This window comes from Wolffia australiana, chromosome 19, assembly GCF_029677425.1.
Source record: "Wolffia australiana isolate 7733 chromosome 19, ASM2967742v1".
Classification (NCBI taxonomy): domain Eukaryota; kingdom Viridiplantae; phylum Streptophyta; class Magnoliopsida; order Alismatales; family Araceae; genus Wolffia; species Wolffia australiana.
Window position 1 is genome coordinate 417,886 of NC_135853.1, and position 4,828 is coordinate 422,713.

Sequence of the window (4,828 nt, forward strand, 5' to 3'; positions counted from 1 at the left end):
ATATCCTTTTCTCTTTGAAAATTCATTTCTCTCTCAAATAAATTCCCAAAAAATTCAATAAAATCCTAGAAAAAATCTATAAAATTCAGTAATTCATCCCCACATTAATTAACATTAAATTTAGTTTTTTAAATTTCCATTTCCATTTAAATCGAGTTATTCCAAGCTTAAATAAATTCCCAAAAATTCATAAATTAACATAAAATTATAATAAAATCAGGATTCAGTTGGAATAGTAATTAACATGTAATTATATGATTACAAATCTATTTTAACCTCTTTAAATGGATAAAATTGTGCTAATTACTTGAATTAAACAATAAATTCAGGGTGTTATCGATATTCCTCAGTATCTAATTTAATACGATTAGATGATTGTCTACATGTTCATAAATTTTCCAATAGACAATGGATGAAATATTTTCTACACACCTAGCGCTATTAATAATCAAGTTTTGCCTTTGGTAAGATGACATATATATGATTTCTAGTCTAAAGGTCAGATATATGTATCAGAAATCTTGCTATGGGGCCATAAATTTTGGGAAATAGCATTTGGGCTTCCCATTAACCTTCTCTATCAAGCAAACATATTAGAACTAATAACTTATTTTTACATAAACCATTTTCCTAAGTAAAAAAAGTATTTTTAATAGAATTCTGAGCTGCAGGGACAGAAAAAACATAACTGATTCTATGAGATATAGGAAAAGCGCAAATATTAGGAAATCAATGTCAAGTGCAGCTGTCTACTTGAGACTGTTTAGTTATGATTAATTTAAATTTTAACTGGACATTATGTAACGAAATGGCTACCTTAACAATACAGGCAAGTTGTTATGAATTCTGGAAGACAAAGTTAAAGTTTTTGGCTTCAATAACTTGTTTCGCATTAGATTGTGGAGGTTTAAATGTTAAAGAGTAATGAGTTAAAATATCAGAATCACACAAAAAAGTATGTGAGATAAGAAGAGCAAAGGAGTCAAACAGGATTAATATTTAGAAACTATTATATTTTGTAGATATAAAAGAAATAGTGCATGACATACCTTTTAACAAATAAAGGTAGATAGATTTAATATGGTATATTCAGAAGCTATTTTATCTATGGTGCCAATGTAATCTTGGCAAACAACTTTGACGCCGCCCCTCTCATGTGTTTTTCTGTAAGATTTCCGACATCAAATAATTTTGAATGATTATGATCAGCGCATAGTGATGAAAATCAAATTTATACGGTATCATAAAGAGATTCTCAGTAGATGGTGTATGAAATCAAATTTTTGATTGATTTTTAAGTCATGGATTTTATAGATATCCCCCTGTATTTTTCATATTCACCTAGTTAATACGCAGTTATTTTCTTTAAATGCCTAGGATAAGCTATTCTTCTTTGAAAATTGTATCTCATTATGAAAATTGTATCTCAACTCATTTACTTTAATTGATTTCAATTCCTGAATCATGCCATCAATCTTTAGGGATATGTGATTGGTGAAGGCTTAATAAATTGAAGGATGCATGGCATAAACATGTTCTTGCATAGATATGAACATCACCTTCTTGAAATCTACTATAAGCTCACAAATTTATCACATAAAATTCTATAGTGATGGCATTTATTCTCCCACTCATACTTCAAAAAATATAAACTTGGAATTTATGCCGTGTAATCTGAATTAATTCTATGTTATGAGCACACAATGAATAAAAAAATAGCCATCATAAATATAACCCCTTATCGATTACTAAACAAAGCTGTGGTATTAAGTCATAGATAGGGGACTGAGCAAATCCATGATATTATGATAGGCGATATTATATTCTAGGGAATTTAGCACCCTGTAGGCTAGAACTTTCAAAGTTTGGCAGATACATTCCAAACTTTGAATTTGACATCCTACAGTCCAGATATTTTTAAACTGCCAGATCTAGGACGCGCCCGCTTACGTGGACACCGCCTGCCTGCCAGGTGGAATCCGGAGAGTCCACGTAAGATGGGATTCCACCTGGAAGCCAGACGGTGTCCACATCAGATACCCGATTTCTTACGGGGATCGAAGGGAGAAGGGAGAAGGGAGAAGGGAAAGGGGAAGGGGAAAGGGGAAGGGGAAAGGCCTCCGGCGGGGAAGATTTCTGAGGCTGCCGGATTCGGGCGAAGATTTCGGGCGAGGATTCAAGAGCTTTAACCGGAAGAGGGGTAGATGGGGAGCCGAAGGTTGGTTTTTTTCTTGATTTTTAGGTTTTTTTCTTCAGATTTTGAGGAGGCTGTCCGGGGGGCCGTCGGAGGCCACGCAGGACGCCGGGAGACCTCCGGCGGCAACCGGAGACCACCTCTGAGTGATCTCCCGGCAGCATGGCCTCCAATGGCCTCCGGAGGCCTGCTGCCGGAGGCCATGCAAGGAGGCCTCCGGTGGCCGTCGGCGGCCTGCGTGGCCTCCTACGGTTAAAGCTCAATCCTCAACCTTTCTTCTTATTCTCTTCTTGTATTCCCATTTCTTCTTCTCTTCTGTTTTCAAGTTTTCTCCTCTTTTTCTTCTCGCTTCGTCTTCTTCTCTTTTCTTCTAAATTTCTCTCTCCTCTAATCTTCTTCCCTCCTCTTCATTTCTCAATCTTTCTTCCTATTCTCTTTCCCATCTTCCTATTTCTTCGTCTCTTCTGTTCTGACTTTTTCTCCTCTTTTGCTTCTTCTCTTTTCTTCTTACTTCTTCTCTCCCCTTCTCATCTTCTTCCCTCCTCTCCACTCCTCAATCTTTTTCCTATTCTCTTCTCGTCTTCATCTTTCTTCTTCTCTGTTCTTCTACGATCTCAGGTGAGAGAAGAAGTGCATACCCACCATAAAGGCGCTAAGAGGAGTGGGGTAAAACGAAGCGGGGTCGAGAAGTGCGTACCGGCCTTCGTCGTTCTCCTCTTCTTGCAAACTTTTAAACCCAAGCGGCCTTTTAAACCCAAGACGGCCCCCCGGAGGCCTGGTGCCGAAGGCCCTCCCAGGTCGCGGAGGCCTTTCCGGAGGCCTGGTGTGGGACGTCTCCGGGAAGGCCTACGGCAGCCTCAGAAATCTTCCCCGCCGGAGGCCTTTCCCCTTCCCCTTTCCCTTCTCCCTTCTCCCTTCGATCCCCGTAAGAAATCGGGTATCTGACGTGGACACCGCCTGGCTTCCAGGTGGAATCCCGTCTTACGTGGACTCTCCAGATTCCACCTGGCAGGCAGGTGGTGTCCACGTAAGCGGGCGCGTCCTAGATCTGGCAGTTTAAAAATATCTGGACTGTAGGATGTCAAATTCAAAGTTTGGAATGTATCTGCCAAACTTTGAAAGTTCTAGCCTACAGGGTGCTAAATTCCCTATATTCTAATGAGGACCTAATTCATCAGAGTCAAGAAATTAAGGATTGTTAGAACAATAGGTTTTCGAAAGTATGAACATTCCCCGGCTTTCAATGCGGTTCCAGAACTTTTCTCGGCTTTTGCGGGAAGATCTCAGTCTTTCTGGAGTGTTCTAGAGAGGGAACCGTTGCTCTTATAAACGGCGGAGGGTGCACCAAAATTTGAAAATCAGTGAGCGAAGGAAGTTAGAGAGAAAGCGAGTGAGGACGGGGAAGAAGAAGCAGAAGCAGAAGAGGAAGAAAAGGATGTCGATCGTGCCGAGCATGTTCGGGCGGAGAAGCAACGTGTTCGATCTGTTCTCGCTGGAGGTGTGGGATCCCTTCTTCGACACCTTTCGATCGCTGTCCGAGCCCAGGCCGTCCTCCGAGATGAGTTCCGCCTTCGCGAGCACGAACATCAACTAGAAGGAGACGCCGGAGGCGCACGTCTTCCGCGCGGACCTGCCGGGGGTGAAGAAGGAGGAGGTGAAGGTGGAGGTGGAGGAAGGCCGCGTGCTGCAGATCAGCGGCGAGCGGAGCAGGGAAAAGGAGGAGAAGACGGACCGCTGGCACCGCGTGGAGCGCAGCAGCGGCAAGTTCCTGAGGCGGTTCCGGCTGCCGGAGAACGCGAGGCTGGACCAGGTGAAGGCGGCCATGGAGAACGGCGTGCTCACCGTCACCGTGCCCAAGGAGGAGGCCAAGAAGCCAGAAGTCAAGGCTATTCAGATCTCCGGCTGAAAGGTATTCCCGCACCTTTCCTGCCGCTGGTCTAGTAAATGGAGTCTCCCTCTTTACCAGGGGTCATCATTTGTAAATAAAAAACTCGTCCAGTGTCTGGAACCTTTCCCTTTTCTGGCACATCATAGAATAACAAATGGTTTGTCTGATCTTCAGTCTTTCATGCCACTCCTCTGTGCGTTCTTGGCGCGTGCAGCTGTCTGTTGCCCCGTGTGTGTGTTAGATATATTCTTCCATTCTATGATAGAGCCAAACATTTGAACTTGTTCCCGTAAAAAAGTTACGCGCATGTCTCTGTTTGTTCATGATGATATTTGGATTTAACTGTTGTTTAAAGTTTTCCAAGGCGAACCTCTGTGCTCTTTACAATTATAATTATAATTTTTGCCTAGTACAAGTGCTTCTAGTTCTGGATGAATTTTAATCATAGAGATATAGCCGTATCAGGTGTTTCATGTTTTCTCACTATTAAGCCTCGCTATGAAAATTATGCGCCATTTTATCATCACATTATGCAGTGTTGATAAAATTCATCAATACCTAAATGTAAGTGTTGATAAGATTGAAAGATTATATTAACGAAGAATGGCAGCTTAAAAACCCCATGGATTGAGGCCTTAATACATGCATCAGATGGTGTACCTAAATTCCCATTAGCAACACTAATACTCTAAATTGTGGAGCTAAAAGCAAAGAAAGCTATAGTTGTGAACATGGTAGGAATTATA

General features: G+C 41.7%; 1 pseudogene; it reads left to right on the forward strand.

Moving 5' to 3' along the window:
* The first annotated feature begins 3,515 nt into the window (after positions 1-3,515).
* LOC144715866 (17.8 kDa class I heat shock protein-like) lies at positions 3,516-4,249 on the forward strand (annotated as a pseudogene).
* The last annotated feature ends 579 nt before the right edge of the window (positions 4,250-4,828 follow it).